This window comes from Giraffa tippelskirchi, chromosome 2 (assembly GCF_054371585.1).
Source record: "Giraffa tippelskirchi isolate mGirTip1 chromosome 2, T2T-mGirTip1v1.2.pri, whole genome shotgun sequence".
Taxonomy (NCBI): Eukaryota; Metazoa; Chordata; class Mammalia; order Artiodactyla; family Giraffidae; genus Giraffa; species Giraffa tippelskirchi.
Genome location: NC_137276.1, coordinates 24693771 through 24715259, shown reverse-complemented (window position 1 = coordinate 24715259; position 21489 = coordinate 24693771). Strand labels below are relative to the sequence as shown.

At 37.3% G+C, this 21489-nt stretch overlaps 1 protein-coding gene across 5 annotated transcripts in view; it reads left to right on the top strand.

Moving 5' to 3' along the window:
* Positions 1 to 21489, top strand: part of LOC145539478 (uncharacterized) — a 702259-nt gene that overhangs the window by 179164 nt on the left and 501606 nt on the right. Inside the window, exon 4 of one of the 5 annotated variants that reach the window (XR_014077850.1) lies at positions 7904 to 8135. The exons of the other annotated variants lie outside the window; for them this stretch is intronic. The gene's annotated coding sequence lies outside the window, so the exon portion shown is untranslated. Of the gene's footprint in view, positions 1 to 7903; positions 8136 to 21489 lie in introns of those variants that run through there. 5 annotated transcript variants of the gene reach the window in all.

Sequence of the window (21489 nt, the reverse complement as noted above, 5' to 3'; positions counted from 1 at the left end):
CCCATCTTAAAACCAAGGTGGGTGGTAATAGGGGCAGATTAAATAAAACTCTTCCACCTTTACTCTCCTATATTCAATTACAGATTTATATTTCACATTTTTTTTCAAATCTCTAGATAGAGCGTCCAGATTTGTTCTCTTTACTGTAAGATAAAGTATAAATGCATTTTTATTGTATAAAGTGCTGTTTGGGGTGTTTTTTGTTGGCTTGTTGGATGTTTTTTGTATCTAGCTTTTTCTGAGGAACACACCAATATATCAGGCTTTGATTCCCAAATAAAATAAGGGAACTATAAAAATAGAATACAGGCATGTCCCCATCATACTTCTGTCCCTATGAAGGTACTATAAATGTTTTAAAACTCAAATACTTTACGGAATTCAGTAGTCTCACAGAAGCCTCCAGGATTAGACTGGAAGCAAAACCCCTTTGTATTTACCACAGCTACCAACCAATCCACAACGTTTGCAACTAACAACAAATGTTCTCCTTACCATTTTTGACGGAGGATTAAAATTTGGATGAGTTGTTTCTATACTGTAGCCCAGAACAGGAAATTCTTCCAAATTTTCATATTTATTCAAAGAGAGTTTAGTAAACTATTATTTCATTTCATAGTGCTTCAAATCATCTTCACTAGGTGCTTCTTTGGTGGCAGATGCTATGCTTAAAATGGGGTTCACACAAATGAGTAAGACATGAAACCTGCCTTGGAATAATGCACAGCCTAGGTGATGACTGCAGTAAAGAAGTACAAGAGATTGCATTATGTGCTATAACAATGGATATAAGTGGAAGTTAGGATTAGATCATAGAGGAGAGAGCTCCCAGTTCTGCCTGGGAGGGACAATCAGAGAAGCAATGGTGATTGATTTGCTTGAGACAAAAATAGGAGTTTGATCACGAAAGGCAGAGAAACTCATCCATGAAAAAAGAGGAATGCAAGAATGCAGCATATCCCTGGGAGGTTAAGTGGTACACTATTACCAGTACACAGGACAGAGACAGAGCATATTATCAGAAAACATGAAGTTAGAAACTGGGACCACATTTTGAAATGAGTTATTAAATGTTAGTTTAAAAAATATAGAAATAGAATTAAATACCCAAGGAGAGCATGTTGAATGATGAGTAGGTGGTGATGGAACTTCATGAATACCCACACTGAAAGAAGCGATATTAGAGAGAACCTTAGGAGGTAAAATGAGAACCATAACAGATGATACCATGAAAGTCAAGGATGGGAAGAACTTGACAAAGCAAGTTGTGGTTAGTGGGAAAAAATATAACAGGGAGAGCAAGAGTATGTGAATTAGATAAAAGTATGTGAATTAGATAAAACCTGGATTCAATAGCTTAAAAGTCATTAAGTATATTTTGGGTGGGCTGTGAAGGCAGATACCGGGTTGAAGTGGGTTAGCTAGAATAAGTACTGGAGTAAGTTAGCAGAATAAGTACTAGAACAAGTTAGCAGAATAAGTACACTCCTCCATATGTATTGGAGGTATGTAAGCTTCCTTTATCGTGTGACTCTGCCATCATCTCTTGGATCTAGCCCCTTTATCCTCTGAATTCAGGCAAAAGCAATGCAAGATAGATTACAGGATCAAGCAGGATGTTTTACAGGAGCAAGGTCTGAAATCATGGACATCACATCATTTACATTCCAATGGCTTGAACCTAGCTGCATGGCCTCTCCTTCCTGCAAGGGCCACTAGAAAACAACATAGATGTGCACACAGGAGGAAAAAGAAGTAGGAATAGCTAACACTGTGATCATTTTGGAATATATGATTTTATCAAATCAACATGGTATACATTTTAAATTCATACAATGTTGTATGTCAATTATATTTCAAAAACCTGGGAAAAACTTGATAATAAGAAGAGCCATAGGAATAGTGAATACATATCAGTCTCTGCTACAGCTGTTTTTTTCTTATTCTTTCATAAAAATACAGAAAAAATAGTAAAAAATAATTTCTAAGCTAAAGAAACATTTACCAGAGGATTTTCAGTCTTGCATTTCTTATTCCTTATTGCACCTTATCTCTTGGGAGAGACACGAAAATCTTTCTTCTTAAGAACAGAAACAGTCAGTTTTTTAAAAATTCCATTTGCTTTCCAGTTTGAGGGAAAATCTTTACATACGGCTGTCAAGAGTCTCAAGCCCTGCACCTGGTATGGTGTTTGGATAAGGTTAAAAGTAGAGAGAAATGGACAATGAAATTACTAATGATGATTACTAAGGGACATTCTGATCAGGGGAGGAAAAAAGTAAAACAAAAAACCCGAACATTTCCAAATACCATGGTACTAGCAGACATCAGTTATCCAGTTATCAGCTGGAAATCTCATCCAAGTCAAAGTGAGCATCTGACAGTGTCAGCGGTAGAGAAAGCAGTGAATGTAACTACCCCTCTGGATACAGTTATGAAAGATGGAAGAATGTGCTGGTGCTCTGGATGCTATGAAAACCCTTGGAGAAAGTGACCACACAAGGGAGGACTTTATAATAGGTAACAGGGAGAGGTAGACCAGATTTCAAAAGATTCATAGAAAAGAAGGATTTTTAAACTAGTGGCTCAGAAAGGATGTGGCTCAAAAGGGATAGAAGATTGAACGCTGAAAATCTGACCATACAATCCTTCGCAAGTATTCCAGAAGGGCAAGGAAAGGGGATAATAACTAAGGAAACCAGTGTCGCACCTTGGGGTGCTGACAGTGAGCTCCATGAAAAATGAAGGGGGGATTATGTGAGATGAAAGAGACCCAACCCAAACAAAGGGCTAAATCAACTGAGAATTTTGAAACAGATAGGACAACTAACTGTTTGCAACTCTGTGAAAACAAACAGGAGACAGCACAGTCCTTTTGGGGCAAATAGTATATTTACTGTTACAGAGACAAACCTGCAATTCCTGTTTTTCCAGTCTTTGCCAAGTACTTCTGTCCCCAGTTGAAAAAGACAGAACAAACATTGCTTCTCATTACCAAAAACAAAACAAAAATTTAAAAAGCCCCAAGGTCCAATGTAGAAGGAGGAATACATTTTATTTTCAACAATAGTCAAATGAACTTGTACCTCTATACCCAGGCAAAGTTAATTCAAGGGTCTACAGAAAACTTAATAATTTCATGTTGAAACTATCAGTAACCTTTGAGAAATTTTAGAGACTTAAAGAGAAGCCCCAAAATTTAAAATAGAAAAACAAAAAGATGTTCATTAATAAAGAATCAGAAAAATAGATTGTAGGGGAGAAATACCAGTCAGTTTGCTAAAAGCCTGCTGCTAAATTTTGTAACTTATAAAGAGATGTTTATATGTACCTGAAAAAGTAAGTCACACTTATTTCAATATAGCATAATTGTATTCAGGATAATATGTGCCAAACTATCTTCATTTCAGTTAAGTAGTACTAATAGCTATTATGGTTGTATTAACCATACATAAGTCTAATATGCAAACAGAATTTTCAGGGCAATTTCCACATATGTAGCAAATGTGTTCTCTCTTTTTATTTTTAAATTTAAAACAATTTATCAATCAAACAAGGCATGAATATGATTTTGTTGAAAAAATTTACATTACACATAAAGCCAGAGACCACTTAGACTACCTTAAGCAATTCTGTTTTCCTCTGATCCTTCCTGAAGATGACCACTACTATTACTGTTTTGTGCATTCTTCCAGACCTTTTCCTGTTTATTTATACATGTACACACGTACACACCTATGCAATGTACATATACACAAGTGGAAAAAATAAATATTCACAGTTTGAATATATTTCCATCATAGAAAACATTCAATTTTCTTAACTACTCTGAATATTTTACTCAAGAATACTAACAAATATTTCTCAAGCCATATAAAGATCTATCTTATTCTTTTATTGAGAGCTTCAGAATATTCCATTGTATAAAATACCACAGTTTATTTAGTCAGAATACTTTAAAATTTATTTTGTAATTTTCTTTTTATGTGTGGAATTCAGGATTAGATAATTTTCTTCAGACAAATTAGCCTCGAATAGCCCAGTGTTTATGTTTGTACAATGGTGTTTCATGTTTCCTTTTGCGAGCTATTGAATTGCTTTTCAATACACTTGCTAGGTCCTATTCTTAGAATTTTTCCCTTTTTATTAGATTGATGCTCCTCCGTTTTGAATGTAACTGTCTTCTTTCTCTCTCTCCTAACCTGACACAGATATTTGAGGAATACTCAGATTTAGAACTCAGATTTAGAATACTCAGATTTAGGAATACTCAAATATATAACATAGATCCCTTTGATTCCATGAAGTCTAGGATGGCCAAAAGCTTCCCAAATTCAAAAATTTGGAAATGCAGTTAGTGTTTTCATAGGACAGGGAATGCGAGGGATATGGTAATACTCTGAAGCCTGCCTTTCATTAATTTGTTCAAGAATCCCTTCATTTAACTGATAGTATTGACTGATTACTTTGTGCCAGAGGCCATTCTAATCAATGGGAATACAGTCATGCAGAGACAGAAGTGCGTTTTTATGACATTTACCTGTCAGGTTGAAGGTTATTGAAAATCAACAAGTAAATAGGGAATGGCAGTGAACAGTAATTAGAGATAATATTATAATAATGCTTTGAAGAAAATCCGTAAGTTTGTTAGACTGACTGTGAGGATGGAAAGCAGGTGCTCAGTTCAGTTCAGTCACTCAGTCGTGTCCGACTCTTTGAGACCCCATGAATCACAGCACGCCAGGCCTCCCTGTCCATCACCAACTCCCGGAGTTTCCCAAACCCATGTCCATCAGGTCAGTGATGCCATCCAACCATCTCATCCTCTGTCATCCCCTTCTCCTCCTGCCCCCAATCCTTCTCAGCATTAGGGTCTTTTCCAATGAGTCAACTCTTTGCATGAGGTGGCCAAAGTATTGGAGTTTCAGCTTCAACATCAGTCCTTCCAATGAACACCCAGAACTCATCTCCTTTAGGATGGACTGGTTGGATCTCCTTGCAGTCCAAGGGACTCTCAAGAGTCTTCTCCAACACCACAGTTCAAAAGCATCAATTCTTCGGCGCTCAGCTTTCTTTACCGTCCAACTCTCTCATCCATACATGACCACTGGAAAAACCATAGCCTTGACTAGACGGACCTTTGTTGGCAAAGTAATGTTTCTGCCTTTAAATATGCTATCTAGGTTGGCCATAACCTTCCTTCCAAGGAGTAAGCATCTTTTAATTTCATGGCTGCAATCACCATCAGCAGTGATTTTGGAGCCCCCAAAAATAAAGTCTGACACTGTTTCCACTGTTTTCCCATCTATTTCCCATGAAGTGATGGGACCAGATGCCATGATCTTAGTTTTCTGAACGTTGAGCTTTAAGCCAACTTTTTCACTCTCCTCTTTCACTTTCATCAAGAGGCTTTTTAGTTCTTCTTCACTTTCTGCCATAAGGGTGGTGTCATCTGCATATCTGAGGTTATTGATATTTCTCCCGGCAATCTTGAATCCAGCTTGTGTTTCTTCCAGCCCAGCATTTCTCATGATGTACTCTGCATATAAGTTAAATAAGTAGGGTGACAATATACAGCCTTGACATACTCCTTTTCCTGTTTGGAACCAGTCTGTTGTTCCATGTCCAGTTCTAATTGTTGCTTCCTGACCTGCATACAGGTTTCTCAAGAGACAGGTCAGATGGTCTGGTATTCCCATCTCTTTCAGAATTTTCCACAGTTTATTGTGATCCACACAGTCAAAGGCTTTGGCATACTCAATAAAGCAGAAATAGATGTTTTTCTGGAACTCTCTTGCTTTTTCGATGATCCAGCAGATGTTGGTAATTTGATCTCTGCTGCCTCTGCCTTTTCTAAAACCAGCTTGAACATCTGGAAGTTCACGGTTCACATATTGCTGAAGCCTGGCTTGGAGAATTTTGAGCATTACTTTACTAGCATGTGAGATGAGTGCAATTGTGCGGTAGTTAGAGCATTCTTTGGCATTGCCTTTCTTTGGGATTGGAATGAAAATTGACCTTTTCCAGTCCTGTGGCTACTGCTGAGTTTTCCAAATTTGCTGGCATATTTAGTGCAGCACTTTCACAGCATCATCTTTGAGGATTTAATATAACTCCACTGGAATTCCATCACCTCCACTAGCTTTGTTCATAGTGATGCTTTCTAAGGCCCACTTGACTTCACATTCCAGGATGTCTGGCTCTAGGTGAGTGATCACACCATCGTGATTATCTGGGTCATGAAGATCTTTTTTGTACAGTTATTCTGTGTATTCTTGCCACCTTTTCTTAATATCTTCTGCTTCTGTTAGGTCCATACCATTTCTGTCCTTTATCAAGCCCATCTTTGCATGAAATGTTCCCTTGGTAGCAATAATAATAGTGGTAATGGTAGAGTTGATTATGCGAAGTTACTGTTCTAAGAGTATTACATTTTAAATCATTTAATGCCCAAAAAAGCTCACTGGAGGAGGTAGTGTTTTAGCTTTCTTTCCTAGAGGAGGAAACAGAAGCCCAGAGACATAAAGTTGCTTTCTAAATCCCACAGCTTATAAGAGACAGAGGAACAGTTCCTTGAGGAGGCGACATTTGAGTGAGACTAGAATATAGCAAAGAAGTCACCTACAGAAGCCCCAGGAAACATCAAGCTCAGATTTCTTATGTTTAACAAGCATGACCTATTTGTGGAACTGAAAGACCAGTGTGAGAGGTTTCTGATATTTTCTTTATCAAAATGTATTTCATTGAAGCAATTTGGGGGCAGTTCTTCTTATATGAAGTTCTGTGGGAAAATGTTCTGATTTTCTCCATGAAGGCTTAAAATGCTGCAGGACCACAGGTAGGGGAGAAAGATAGGTCCTGGAAGCAGTCATGCTTTGTTTTGAAGATTCAGATATTGGATTGGAGCACCAGAAAAATTTTGAGTATCCAGACTTCAGCAAAGTGCGCTATGCTCAAAGAACAGCTGGGGATAACTTCCAGCTATTGGGCACATTTAAGTGGTGTCGACTTAAAAAATAATCACAACCTAAAATTTGAGAGTTACGATTTATTCAGTGGGAAGTTTTAGAACTTCAAGCTCAGGGGATAGCATCTCAAGTAATCCTGAGAGAACTGCTCTGAGGCAGCGAGGGGAGGAGCCAGGGTATATAGAAGTTTTGTGACAAAGGGCCGATAGTCTGAAGATCATTAAAGAAAACCAGATATCCCAAGTTCAGGAATTAAACCAGATATATATTTCTTATTATAAATCACATTATCACAGATGATATGCAGCAAATCTCTCAACTGGGTCTGTAGTTAGGCCAAATGTTTGAGGCAGCCTTTTCTATTATTGTATTATTTTATGCAAAGTCAGAAGGAGAGGTGGTGGGGAAAGAAGAAAAAAGATGTGAGAGAGACTGAGAGAGAACTCAAGAGTGAGAGAGAGGAGAGCCACTAGGGCACGAGGACAAAAAGAAAATAAGCAAGAAGCATGTAAGTAAAGGAAACTTACTAAGTGTCCAAGAGATGTTTGGAGCAAACAAGACTCTAAGTGATGGCTCCACATTTCATAAACTTATCAGTAACAATTACAATTAAATGAGGTGTATCCTGGGCAGCTGTCTTGATGCATCAGGCAACCAACTGGAAGAATGAAACAAACAGATTTCTTCTGTTTTGAAAAACCACCACCAACTCCTAAAGGTTGTTGTCTTCTTAAGGGTCTCAAATCAATTTAGCTGAAGTATTTTATTAAAAAAAAAAAATCAAACCATGTGTGGCCCAGGATGGATTAGTCTGATCTATTTCTGTGCATTATAATTACATAACAGTTTGTGCATTACTTATTCTCCTTAATAATAAAAGCCATGAGGGCAAATAGATTTAACTTCTCTGTTCCCCTTCTTTGTTTCTTAGGTAGTCCTTAGAGGACTCAGCTGTCCCTTACAATCAAACTTCACCGAACTGTTTCTCTGTGGCGTTTAGAAGAAAAAAGCAACAGTTCTGTTTAGAGGCTCTGAGACAATGAAAATCTATGCAGATTCACAGAAGAATGGGAGGAAAAGGGAAGAGATAATTTCCAAAAAGTTCAGTTTATTTCCTTCCTGTGTCTTCCTGCTGCACATTTTTGAAAGTTCTTGAATTGAAAAGCCGTAACTTCTGAGTTTGTGTATTGCCTCTCCTCTTCACCTCTCTAAGATAATCATGTAATAGAGAGAGAAATATATTGAATGCTGCTCTTTCTGACATTTTCCTAAATTACAGTTAAGACTTCCTTACATTCCCATCATATGTTGGAGGAACGTGTTAAAAAAAAAAGATGCATTCCTGGGTTCCTTCTTTAGATCTACAAAAGCAGAATGTCATGAGAGTGTAGCCTGAGATGTGTGTCTTAAAATTTAGTAGACGATTCTAATGTCCATAGATATGTGACAATAATACAGAGTGACCTTTTGTTTAGAAAATGTTCCAAGCTTCTGTTAAACAGATTGGAATAATCACAAGTAGCAATGTGCAGGATAGTTGGAGGATGTCTATTTTTGGTTGGTTATAGCTGCTGAGAGCTCTGGAGGGAATTCCCAGTTTTCAGTGTCCTTGGTAAATAAATTGATTGCAATTTGGTAGGCAGTGGAGAGAGGAAGGTAAAGTTGTTTCAGACTTAATAGGCAACTTAGCATATTCATGCTCTGCTTGATTGTCAATTGAAGCTACACTTATTGGAAAAGCTTGCTCTAAAGCCACCCCAAGCGTGACCTGGGAAAAGCTTACAGCACCTCTAGTCATGCCATTCAGGGAAGAAGAGAAATGTAGGTGTTTCTGGGCAGGGAATTGAGTACCATTCAGCAGTACTGAAAATAAGAAAGAATTATGACACAGGTAGTAAAGCATGATGGATGGTTTGGGAAAGCCTGGTTGGCATTTTTATTTACCCTTTCCCATAACAGAACAACAAGAGGGCACTCATTCAATTGGGGAAATCAAAAAGCAGTGCATTTAAAGCAAATGAAAGGAACTTCACAGCCTATAATGAATTCCAGATACTGTGGCCACAGATTGCCAAGGAAGATTACCAAAGCAATTAAACACTTGTGTGCAAATAATGATAGTGTTTTACAACCTAAATAGGTAGAAAAATAAATCCTGTCCTTTCAGCTAAAGTTAGCTTCTTTTTCTTTAAGAGATATCTATCTTTCCACTTGCAGAAAAAAAAAGCTGATCTTCAACTGGATACAAAAAGTGGTGTTTCTTTCTTTAACAAGTGATAGGATGCTGTGGCCCAGAATCATTAAATCTATGAGAAGAATGGGGCTGTGATGGAGGTCTCTAAGACAGGATGATCCTCAAGTATGGAGGCTAGTTGAAAAGAACTCTTAGACTCAGCATGTTGGTATACTCATGGCTAAGATTTATTACAGCAGTATAGTAGTAGTCAGGATATATAGCTGTATCATAAGCGGGGAAGACACAGGCAGAGGATGCAGGGATCCCTGTGTGGGCTTCCTTATACTGTAGTCCTACCATGAAGGGTCACAAAAGCACATTCTTTACCAACAGTGTACGTGTGTGTGTGATGTTTCTGCCCAGAAAACCCGTTAGAGAATGAGCACTCAAGGTTTTTATTGGGGCTGATCACATAAGCACTGTCTGCTTAACATATACCAAAATTCCAGGCTCTGAAATAAAGCAAGTATTTGTCATAAACCATATTGTTTCCAAAAACAGTCAGGTATAGTGTCCCACTCTTCTCAGTGACCTTTTGACTTGGAACATTCCAAGAGCTAAGTTATCAGATCCAGCCAAGGGCCAGCATGACAAGCAAGTGCTTCTAAGAAGAGCAGTCTCAGACCTCCTGAATTAAGTCTTCTTCACCAGGGCAGATGACGAAGCTGGGGTGACAGTGGGGTTAAAAGGATTTTCAGATCTAAAGTAAGCCAATGGCAATTACTATAGATTTCACACCATGGCAAAATGAATCACTGAATGATCTAAGAGAGGAAGTCACTTTATTGTATTAAGGTATGGATAAACACATGATCAACCATTTCTACAAAACTTTGCTTCCTTATCTTGACCTTTATCAGTTGGCCAATCCATTTCCCTTCATAAAACATTCATAATCTGAATCCAAGATTAATTTCACTAAAAATGTTGGAACAATTTAGAAACTCCAGAAACCTGGGGCTAGTATTTATCCACTTATTTGTGGCTTCCTTATTTTAAAGCTAATATGAAAGGTGACCTTTAAAATTGCTTGATATGCTATCATAAGCATAGAGATAAAAATGCTTCATAAATTTCCACTTTCTAAAAGTATCCCAAATTTTCAGGTCTTAGTATTTAAGTCAACTATATGCTGTACTCCCAACTGGAAGATGGATACAAGGGAACTGGGGAATTGAGGGTAGAGGTGATAATCCATTACCTCTAAATATAATTTGAATGGTGACATTGCACATTGAGGAATAATGGTTCATTAAAGACCTTAAAAATAGCTATGTCTCAATATAAGCAGTCACCTATAGTTACAAATATATTTACCTGAGTGAAATCAGGAGCACTACTTGGAATGCCTTATTAGCTTGCATCAGGACTTAAACATAGTTACTGTACTTTGGAAACTGGTATATTTGAAATCAATGCATGATTTGAAAAATCTTTTTTTTTTCTATTTTTCACACTTTCAATTCTAATTCAAGATCTAGATGCCTCAAACCTCAACTATTCCAAAAGCCAATTTTATAATCTTCCTTCCTCTAAGATCTACCCATTCAAAATATATCATTGCCAAATGAGTCTTTCCAAACATTCTGCTAATGTTATTCTTTGCCCCAGAATCTGATTGATTTCTTTCAGCTTGAGAAGTCTCTAAAACTACCACCATCACTAATTTGGTCCAAATTTAGCTAATTTAAGAATGAATCAATTATATCACTATGGCAGTCATGTTGGAATTGTAGATAGAGTTTGTTCTGTTGTGCTTCCAACAGAAACAAATAGACTACCTTCTTCACCCTCCATTAAAATCTTACACATCCTAGGTACATAGACTGTTGAGGTCTTCCATCATGAATGCCTGTGTTTTCCCAATTTGATGATTAATTTTATGCATTAGTGTGACTGGGCAAAGAGATGCCTGCATAGGTAGTAAAACTTTATTTTTGAGTGTGTCTGTGAGGGTATTTCTGGAAGAGATTAGCATTTGACTTTAGTAGGCTGAGTAAAGAGATCTGCCCTTACCAACATCCACAGCATTGTGCTAGTCTTTTTTTTTTTTAACTTTTTATTTTGTATTGGGGTATAACTGATTAACAAACAGTGTTGTGGTAATTTAAGGTGAACAGCAAAGGGATTCAGGCAAACATATACATGTATCCATTCTTTTCCAAACTCCCTTCCCATCCAAGCTGCCACATAACATTGAGCAGAGTTCCATGTGCAATACAGTAGGTCCTTATTGGTTATCCATTATAAATATACCAGTGTGTACATGTTAATCCCAAATTCCCTAACTATCCCTGCCCACCATCCTTCCCCCCTGGCAACCATAAGCTCATTCTGTGAATCTGTTTCTGTTTTTTCAAGTGAGTTCATTTGTATCATTTCTTTTTAGAGTCCACATATCATATGTCATATGATATTTCTCCTCTCTGCCTGACTTATTTCACTCAGTATGACACTTTCTAGGCCCATCCATATTGCTGCAAATGGCATTATTTCATTCTTTTTAATGTCTAAGTAATATTCCTTTGCATATGTGTACCATTTATCCATTCCCCTAGTCTGTTTTCAAAGTCCTGAATAGAACAAAAAGGCCACTTCTCTCTTTCTTCTTGAGTTGGGCACATTTTACCTGCCTTTGAACATCAGAATTTTTAGTTTTTGAGCCTTTGAATTCTAGAACTTATATCAACAGCTGCTGTAGTTCTCAAACCTCTGGACTTGGATTGAATAATACCACTAGCTTCCCTCATTTTCCTGTTGGAACTACAGATTGTGGGACTTCTTGGCCTCAGTAACCAGACGAACCAATTCCTACAATAAATCTCCTCTGTCTCTCTCGTCTCTGTCTCTATCTTTCTATTTCTCTTTCTATCCATCCTAGTGGTTCTGATTCTCTGGAGAATGCTAATACACCCACCAGGTTTCCCATATGCTTTGATGAAAAATGATGTTTGTAGAGTCTTCTAGAGAATCTTGCAAAGTGTTTTTCTCTTCTCAGGTAATCCATTCTAATATTCCCACCCCACTCCCTATGTTTTCTGACCCATTCTTAATACTCTGCCAAGGCTGTTGCAGTGTCTCTGCCCTATTTATCGCACAAACCATCACCCCACTCAACAGCAACAGCATGTTTGGATTGATTCCAGATATTAATCCTGTGACATTAAATCCTGAATCATGAAAGAATGTTGCTCTGGAATAGTCTTCCCTCTTCACCCTTGTGACCCACTCCCACACCTGTCCCTCTGGTTCCTTCTTGTATACATGAGCCCAGTTCTTCAGCTATTTGGGGGAGCAAGCTATTCCCATTCCAAGTAGGGATTATAATGTCCTGTTCAGGTTCTGTTGAAACCTGTCCATACTTATTTGGCCTGAATGAACATCTTGAGTAGCAGCAACAGAGCAGAATATGTATCATCTTGAAAGTAAGATGCTTCAGATGTGGTCTTTTGCAAGCCTTCTAAGCAAAGTAGGACCAATTTTCTCTGGCATGGAAATAAAAGCTGCCTCTGCCAGCCTCCTGTTTTCAGAGAAGTCTATAATTCAAGATTCTCAGGTTTGTCACCCAAATGTTCTCAATTCAGATCTCAGGTACTGTGCCCTCCTATTAGATCTCTAACTTTAATATAAGGCCTGTTAAGTTTGTATGTTTAGTATCCTTTGCAGATCTGATACCTTTACAATTAAATCCTGGCATGAATTTTAGCCCAATCTATCCTCTTGCTGTGGGAGATAAGGGTCACTTTAAATACCATCACAGATGCCTTTTGACTTCCATTGCTTGTCATTTTTTAAATTGAAGATTTCCAAAGCAAAGGCCTTGGAATTAAGTCAGTGCTCTGCACAATTCTTTCAGTTATTGGTGTCCTCAAAGTGTTTATATACCTGATTTACTATGAAGGCTAGTACTTCACCTTCCACTGGTATAGCATGCCAGTCCATCATCAATAAGAGTCAATAACTTTGTTTCTCTGGCTCACCAGGAGTTATCATGGTGAGCGGGAACCTGGAGGGTTAAAGTCCATGGAGTCGCAAAGAGCTGGACATGACTGAGCCCATAAAAGCACACATACAAATATCTAAAATAAATATCTGTGGAAAACCGATTTTATACTAAAACTGATAGTGGGGGAGGAATTTTATATTTAATCTCTGAAATGGAGATTCATGAATATTCGTGAATACCAAATATCAACACTAATATTGTCTTTGTTGCTGCATAACATTAAATGATCCCTTTCTAGAATCCCAGGACTAAATAGACTATAACTTGCAAACTTTAGAAAAATGCAGGAAATACTTTGCTCAATCTTGAATTGTTGAATATTTTCTGCAAATTACAGTATCTCCTTTTTTTTGCATAGTAGATGCTCCATGAAAGTTTTATATTAAATAAAATAAGACTCTGTTATTTGCTGTCCACTCTGAATTTTCAAGCAAACTCAATGATTTTATATGAAAGATGATTTGAAAAATAAATATTCATAAAACATTCATGAATCCCCATTTCAGAGATTATATATAAAACTCCTACCCCACTATCAGTTTTAACATAAAATCAGTTTTCCACAGATATTTATTTTAGAGTCAGATAAGATTTTCAGAAACAAATCTGAGATAGATATATTTGTGTGTATATGGGTGTGCTCAGCCATGTCCAGTTCTTTGAGATGCCATGGACTGTAGCCCACCAGATTCCTCTGTCCATAGGATTTTTCAGGCAAGAATTATGGGTGTGTTTCCATTTCCTTCTCTAGAGGATCTTCCTGACCAGGGATTGAATCCCACATCTACTACATTGGCAGGCAGATTCTTTACCTCTGACCACTAGGGAAGCCCCGGATATATTTGGAGCCCCTTTCTCCATTATTCCACCCTTGTTCATGAAGTTGGAACTCTACTTCTATAGGCAATATTGAAAATCTTACTTCTATCCCCTTTTCAATGACTCATCTCCGCCCAGACGAGGAATGGCTTGTGTGGTAGGCAAGACAGGGAAAAAAGATCTGAGTACTTGCAGCATATACTTCTTGCTTCTCTATTTGAAGTGGTGGGTTGGAGGATGGGCTAGTTGGGGAGTTGGGGCAATTTCCCACTTTCTGAGCCTGTGACTGAGGGTGACTATGTCACCTAAATAGACCAACTAACTCCCCACTTAAGCTGGTCCCAATATCTAGATTACAACGTGCCAAAGCAGATTGAGCTTCCACTTTTTAGCCAATGAAGTTGTATTTATAAACTGTATTTATAGAAGAGGAAAGTGCCTTTCAACATACTTCCAATTTTATTAAGAGACTACACAGACTTTTTTGTATCTGTTTGAGTTAGTGAGAGCTGGATACTGATGTTATGGAAATTTAATTATTACCAAGGTTTTGGTTAGTAAAATCAACTTCTAATGATGAGTATAGATGGAAAGTGTAAATGAACATATAGTTTACTTTGTAAACATTTTAAGAGACCTTTGATGAAATTTTTAATCTTAAGTTTATAAATCAATGGTACAATTTCAGGTGTCTTTTTCTATTCAAACAAACCAAGGTCTTTGTATTTCTTAGTCAACAGTCAGAGAGAAATATGCTTATATTAAGTAAATAGAAATTTATCTGAAACGGACTTGTAAGTATATACTTTCCTTAATTGATCTAACAATATACTATACCAGCTGGGTATTTGCTTCCCTAAGCACCTGTGTTAACAGTCTCCCATTTTTTCCTGGCTTCAGTAACAGCTTCTAAGCCAAGAACTGATCACCGATTTCAGATATATTTTTCTATCCAGAGATAAATTTTAAAATATTGAGCTCATAAATTTCTGCTTTTACAGAGGCAGCCTGATTTTATTAGCTATTTTAAATAGCATTTTCCAATCCAGGATTTCTAGCGATAAAGACTATTTCTTAAATGGTAAAAATTTCCTAAGGAATGGGGGTCCAATTAGCAATCAGAGAATCTATGAACATGTTCCTCATAATAATAACAACCAAGGCCTCTTTGACTAGAGAACTATCTCATCATAAGTAATTCTTGTTATTGAGGTAGCATAGTTGTATAGGACTTTGAGAGAATTTCAGACGTTTGTGACATTTTTAAATGTGTGAATTTATCTCTGCCATTTTCGCTTTATTGTTCTTCCCCACTATGACTTTTGGAGTGGGAACAAGTTTCTGATTTGTAATGATGTGTCTAGTGATTACATTTTTCTCCATGGGGATTAGAAAAGCTAGTAAAATAGAACTACAGTGTTGTGGATAAGTGTCACTAGGTATAGTTAGGAGGCAAACATCTTGCAGTTATAACTTAGGACTGTAAAATAGAAATTAGACTTCCGTGTACCCTTCATGTACTTCTAAGATTGTACACTGAAGTTATCCTGTTACAAGTAGGCTGGTATCTCAAAGGTAACAATGCCTTTGTTGATAAGTTCAAGGAAACTAAGAACTGGAGAACGTGGCCAAAATAGTAAAGTAGGAAGACCTCCTTCCACAGGCACAGAAAAATCATAACAATTTGCAGAGCAACTGTCTATGAAAATGACCTAAGACTAGCAGAAAATATTTTCCACAACTAAAGGGATAAAGAAGGAACCACGGGGAGACTGGTAAGAGGGATGGAGACACAGAATAAACAGGACCCACACACTTGAGCAGATGACTCACAGGGAGAGGATGATCACATTGCAGAAGTCTCTACATGGCACAAGGGTCTGAGCACCACATGATTGCCTAGACCTAGGGGTCCTGCATTAGGAAGACTGGCTTTGAAGACCAGTAGAACTTGCATTGAGGAAGGCATGGAAATCCAGCATTCTTGCCTACAGACTCCCCATGGACAGAGTTGCCTGGCAGGCTGGAGTCCGTGGGGTCGAAAAGAGTCGGATGTGACTGAGTGACTCAACACAGCACAGCACAGGACTTGCATTAGGGGAGCTAGAAGGCTGCGGGAAATAGCTCATAAGTGGAATATCCTGCCTTAAGGGTATTAAGGTATCACCCGCCTTAAAGGTTTCCCTGGTGGCTCAAGCAGTAAAGAATCCGCCTGAAACACAAGAAACTTGGGTTTGATCCCAGATTGGGAAGATCCCCTGGAGAAGCGAATGGCTACCCACTCCAGTATCTTACCTGGAGGGCTACAGCCCATGGGATTGCAAAGAGTCGGACATGAGTGAGCAACTAGGTAAGCAAGTGGCATACACAGAACCCCAGATGCTCCAAGTCCCAATGGGGAGCTAATAATTTGAAAGAGGCCCAAGTCAGAGCCCCTGGCTTAACTTGGAGAGCCTCTCAGAGAAACAGGAGGAGATTGGGACTCCCCCTAGGGACACAGATGGCTGGTGGCAGCCATTTTGGGGGCCCCATCTATCACAGGGCCACTCTTTCAGAAACCTCCCTTTAGCATATCAGTGCCGAGAGCTTACTCATCTACCAGTGGGCCAGCACCAGCCATGGAACACCCTGGGTTGTGCAACCAGTCATGCCAGGACTAGATCTTGTCCACCAGTAGGCTAGCAGCCACCACTTGAGGCAGAGTCTGGCAGCCAACTGGACTGGGGGCCAGCCCAGCCAGCCAGTATGACCACATTAGTCAGTTCTGCCCATCAGAAGGGCCCATACAACTCACAGAGGGGCCACCTCTGGAGCATACAGCTCTGGTTACCAGAGTAGAGTACACTGCTGAGTCCCATAGGACATCTCCACACAAGGCCTGTGTTCAATAAATTAATCTCCGTCTTAATGTTCTTTGCATAAAAAGACTCCTTCATAGCTACCATACCTACAGACTTTGAGAATGAATGTGTAAAGATACAGAAAACACACAAATGCAGCTTTCATGGGTTTCTGGATGGGTCTAAATTGAGGATCTAGGATGATTATGTTACTAACAGTGAAATGAACTCAGGAGGCAAGCTTGGATTGGGAGGGACTATCTTGGATCTAGGTCCTATGGCCAAAATGTGATAATGAACTGTCTCTTCCAAGGCTTCTGCCAGGAAACAGCTCTGGGCCTGATAATATTGGGTACCTGCTCTCAGTATTTTGACTGAGAATAATAAGCAAGGTTAAATTTCTCATGAAGCGATGAAGCTTAGGAATTAGAGTCCTTGAACAGCATGGACCCCTTCCAAGACCCTCAGAAGAGTACTGACCACATAGTTACAAGATCATTTACTTCTTTTATAAAATTTATAAACATAAGATACTTGAACCGATAGGTGAAGACCACTGTATTTCTCTACTCTGATTCCCTTCTCTTATACTCACTTTCTTCTCTCACCAGTTAGTTTGGAATGACCAAATGAGAATGAGACTTTGAGGGATCTAATTAAGCTAGGAAAGTTGAAATGAAGATGTGTTTAATTTTGGTTTAGTGGGATACATCTATGAGGGTTACAGTTACCTGTGTTTAACTATCTCTTTGCTGGTCATTCTAATCTAGGAATAACGTCTAGAAATAGCCCTACCATCTGCTATGCCAATAACTCTATTGTTGTGAAATGACTGTGGATAGCCAGAGGCCATAGAGTAATGTAACAGTGCTTTTGCTATTTGGCCATGGAAACACATATATAGTAGAAGAGAATCAGGATTTGAAATACACAAGTCAGAAACTAGTCTGTAGAACATTCTTCTGATCTTTATACATTTTCAAGTATAAGTGATAAATTCATCTTTCAGATGTTCTCATTTATGAAACATAAACTCAAAAACTGTAGACAATATGCAATTATAAATACATCTTACTTGTTACTTTTATTGGAGTCACATGAAATAAAAAATCAAAATTTGTGTCTATTAGGACATGAATAGTATGAAAGCTAAGTATATTTATATATATTCACAAGTTTTATGCATCCCAACATATAAGGCCTTGTCTAAGTGTATCTGATATATCTTGTCTTGAAGAGAATTCTGGTGGTTTAGGAAGAGGAGTACATGACATCACTAGCAACATGGGGAAAATGTCTGGAAAAAAAAAACATGCACATTTACAAAATTTTCACATATATTCATCAGTAAGTCAATGTATGTAGCATAAGGATCATTTGGTTATGCAATTATGTGGTTCAACACTATATAATGACAATTTTGAATGCATTTGCGTTGCTTTTGTGTGCATCTTATTTTTAGATTAAAAAAGAAGTTTTCAGAATAATTAAATGAATGAATAAGCTCTTGAAATGTTTGATTGTTCAGTTAATGAAGAGTAGAACATAAAAATATATTTGAAAAAAGCTTACATTTCTTGCTAATTTTAAACAATTATTGACAAAAAGTTAAGATAAAATGTATAATACATTATGACAGCCAGATGTCACTGAAAAATTGATTAGAGTGATCATTTTAAAGATTATTTAATATTAGTCACTCATAAGAAAATTTGAAGTTACCTAAAATCTCATAGGTCATGTATGAAAGAAGCTTGATAGTAATTGTAAAAATGAACATGGGTTTTAAATCTGAAAGCACCTTTTTAAGTCTATCAACAGACTTAATAGTAGAAAAGTAGTTTGATCAACCGTGATAAAAGAAAGAGTAAATTATCTCTCTATTCTTCCTGGAGAAATGATATTATAAAACAATGACCATACGAGAAGAGGTATCAGAAATGCAGCCCAAGTAGAGAAAAATTATTACACATGCATGAGAGAGTAGATTAATGAAAACATTAACAGCTTCAAGGAATATTCCCAGTTAAATGTCCACTGTGAAAAAGTTGATTGGTATAATTCTGATTTATTTTCTCAAAAATCACATTCGTATCAAATAGAGTTCAAACTTTGTAATCTTTCTTTTAAGAAGGGATCCCCAAAGTATTTAACTCCTAGAAATTGAATATACAGTATGAACAGTGTATTACTCTTCAACAGATATCCTGGGAAAATTCTCATACAAAGAGAGGCAGAGTGTCAGTCGTGCGTGCTAGGTGCCTGACAGCTTCTTGTAAGGAGGATCATGGACGCACTCAATCCTGGATCAAATACGAAGCTCTGATGAGATTCTTCATTCCATATGCTTGTGCCTCATGTGTCATCTCAGTCTTTAAAATTTCTATACTTTCATTTGTTTGTAATTTTAGGCTTTTCTTACAAGCTCCTTCAATACTCTCACTGCTTTTACTCTTATCAGACGTGATGGTGTTGATAAGATTTATTCTTGAAAGGACCTAAAACTAAGCATAAATTCAGAAACACCCAATAAATTAACAATAAATCGACTGAGACTAAAATGATCGCATGACATCCAATGCCTTCCATTAATCATAGGCAAAGAGGACACCCTTTAAGCAAAACTTGAACTAATTTTTAATAAATATTAAAAAGTTAAAAAATATGACAAGGAGCTTTTCATTATTTAGATCATGTAAAATGAAGCATCTGCTCATAAATTCAACTCAACCACTGTGGTATCTGCTTTAGGTTATCTGAACCTCTGTTTACTTTCATCATTGACTATGTTCCTTTTTTTTCCTGCAATAAATACATGCCAGAGAATATCTGGAAGGGTATGGAGGAAATTATTTTGGATTAATGGGGGTGAATATAATTAGATATCATAGAAGAAACATTAACTCATACAATATACTATACGTATACATATATATGTGACATTTCCTCATTTCTCCTTTTAAAAGAAGACTCCTAGATTATTTCAAAACCATTTGAGAGAGTTAAACAGTAGGTTGACTTTCATCCTTTTAGAACTTCGTGCAAACACATTTAGTGACAGTTCTTAACTCCTGAGATTGTCAACCCTCTTCGTGTAGTAGGTAGTCATAGGGAGGGTGGTATATAGGAAGGAGGGAGATGCTATTTTCAAATTTGAGACAGGAGTGCACTCCGATTTAGGCGTTGTATTAAGAGATAAGGATATAGGAAATGCCTGAAATGGATACAGGGGGTTGACAGTCAAAGCCAAATTTTATATAATTTGCCTCTAATTTTACAAAAGGACTTTTCTTGGACTCTACTTTTCCAAATCTTTTTTGCTTGCTTAGTCACATCATCCAAGTCTCTGAACTTTTCTCTACCACCTCCAACTGCAGGACCTCTCTTCTAGGTTTCTTTTACTATATTTTACTTAGAAATGTCCCTTTCTGAAATTTTGTATTATTATTGATGTATAGTTAATTTACAATATTATGTTAGCTTCAGGTGTACAACAAAGTGATTCAGATATGTACATAGTTTTCAGTTTATATTCAGTTATATATTGAATATAATTCCTTGTGCTATATGGTAAATCTTGTTGCTTTTCTAATGGTAGTTCATATATGTTCATCTCATCCTGTTAATTTTTCCCTCCCTCTCTTTCCCCTTTGCTAACCAGGAGTTCATTTTCTATGTCTGTGAGTCTTTTTCTATTTTATATATCAATTAGTTTGCATTATTTTTTAGATTCCACATATAAGTGATATCATACTGTATTTGTCCTTCTCTGTCCTCTTACTTCCCTCATTATTAATAAGGTCCATCCATATTGCTGCAAATGGCAATGTTTCGATTTTTATGGCTGAATAGCATTCTGGTGTGTGTGTGTGTATGCAAGAGTATGTATGTATATATACATACACACCTATATGTGTGTATACACACACACACACACACACACACATCTTCTTAAGCCAATCATCTGTTGGTGGCCACTTGGGTTGTTTCCATATCTTGGCTATTACAATAAAAATCTTCAAAAAATGTGTTTATTGCCTATCTCTCTCACTAAAATATAAACTCTCTCAGTACCAGTTTTTTTCTTTTGTTTCTATACTGAGTCCTAGGCTCATGCCCAGAACATAGTAGATGGGTTGGAAGTGTTTTTAGTTCTCACAAATTCTAAAAGTTTAACAACTTGCTGTTTCAGACACATAGATATGCTAAAGACTCAATATATGTGTTAAATGCTGTAGTTCAAAAACATTATAATTTATTGTAGACAGAGGCCAAAAATGCTAAAAATATAAAATCAATATTTTACATACATAAACATTCTATACTCCTTTAACATAAATGCATATTTAATCACTGTCCTAGTTTTAAGCCAGTGTGTTCTTTTTAGCATCACTAATCATCAGGGAAATGCTGATGAAAATCGCAATGAGATGTCACCTTACATCATGCATCTCATAAAGACAAAAGACAGCAAGTATTGGCAACAATGTAGAGGAAAAGGAGCCCTTTTGCATTTTTGGTGAGAATGGAGAGCAAATAGGAAAAACAGTGTGGATATTCCTCAAAAAATTATAAATAGAATTACCATATGACCCAAGAATCTCACTTCTAGGTCTATAT